This window comes from Propithecus coquereli, unplaced genomic scaffold (genome assembly GCF_000956105.1).
Source record: "Propithecus coquereli isolate 6110/MARCELLA unplaced genomic scaffold, Pcoq_1.0 Scaffold154, whole genome shotgun sequence".
Classification (NCBI taxonomy): domain Eukaryota; kingdom Metazoa; phylum Chordata; class Mammalia; order Primates; family Indriidae; genus Propithecus; species Propithecus coquereli.
The window spans coordinates 710,698-712,313 of record NW_012139858.1 but is presented as its reverse complement, the minus strand read 5'-3'; the positions used below and the strand labels follow the sequence as shown (position 1 = coordinate 712,313).

General features: G+C 34.3%; 1 protein-coding gene across 4 annotated transcripts in view; it reads left to right on the top strand.

The window, feature by feature from the left end:
- The window catches only part of RAI14 (retinoic acid induced 14), a 143,365-nt gene that overhangs the window by 129,405 nt on the left and 12,344 nt on the right, over window positions 1–1,616 (top strand). The gene's annotated exons all lie outside the window — the stretch shown is intronic.

Genomic DNA, 1,616 nt, shown 5'->3' with positions numbered 1-1,616 from the left:
ATTACTGGGAAATTGTACTTGGGAGAAAGTAAACTTGTTAAAATGAAATTTCAGTTGTATAATTGTATATTTACTTTCCCTCATCTAAGAATTACTAAAGATGTTTTATTTTAATTTAGATGCATATTTATCTGAAAAAGATTCTATCAATCATTTCCCTCACTTTATAGTTTATTAATAAACTCTTAAGATGAATTCCCATACAAGGCAAGGCAAAGAAGTTATGCTTTCAGAATTAGTGCACTAATATCTTCTAATATGATTATGGCTCAAAGGAATCAATACATTCCAAAGAATAATATCACAAATCATGATTTTCAGGAGTAGAGTATATAAAACTGTCATTTGTGAACAAACAAAAAACAAGGTAAACAGTGACACCTGTTTACAATAGCCAAAGTTTAAAAAGACTAAAAATACTAAGTGTTAGGATGTGGAAGAACCAGAACTTTCATATTCTGTTGGTGGAAATGTAAAATGGTACCACTACTTTGGAAAACTGTAAGTTTCTTTAAAAGTTAAACATATTCCTAATATATGATCCAACCATCCACTCATAGGTATTTACCCAAGAGAAATGAAAATATGTGTCTATACAAAATCTTATGCATAGATGTTTATAGCAGTTTTATTCACTACATCCCCAAATTGGAAACAATCCAAATGTCTATCAACAAGTGAATGGATAAAGATAATGAGATATATTCATATAATGGAATATATTACTCAGCAATAAAAAGGAATGAACTGCAGTATAATCTATATCATAGGTGAATTTGAAAAATTACCATTCTGAGTGAAAGAAGCTAGCCACAAAAATGTATACTGTATGACATTCCTTTTATAGAAATTCAACAAAATGCAATAAGGAGTCATGGTTGCCTGGGAAAAGAGTGGACAGGATTGGTTGTGATGAGGCATGAGAAAACTTTTAGGAGTGATGGAAATTTTCTGTGTCTTGTTTATAGTGGTGGTTCCATGGGTATGCATCCATCTGTCAAAACCTCCTCAAGGCCAGGCATGGTGGCTCATACCTGTAATGCCAGCTCTTTGGGAGGCCAAGGTGGGAAGATTGCTTGAGGCCAGGAGTTTCAAACCAGCCTAGGCAACATAACAAGACTCTGTCTCTACAAAAAAATGAATAAGTAGCTCAGTGAGGTGGTACATGCTGGTAGTCCCAGCTACTTGGGAGGCTGAGGCCGGAGGATCTCTTGAGCGCAAGGTTTTGAGGTTGTAGTGAGCTATGATCATACCACAGCACTCCAGCCTAGGCAACAGAGGGAGTCCCTTTCTCTAAAAAAGAAAAAAAAAAGAACCCCTCCTAAAGTTATAAACTTTTAAATGGATGTTATTTATTATACCTTATGTAGTTGAAAATATAAAAATAAGTACATTTTTTACAAAGGTGAAAGGACTGCTTTGTGTAAAGATAAGCACTTGCCAAAAATAAGCCACTTTATTTTTAGTGTTCGGGCTTTTACAAAGAGTCCTTTGCTGAAAAATTCTACCTGTTATCATTGTCTGTGGCTCATCTAGATGAAACATGGTAGTTTTTGGCAAGTCACTGTAATGTTTTGAAATGAGAATGTGGCTTTGAAGTTCCAAGAATTTTTGCA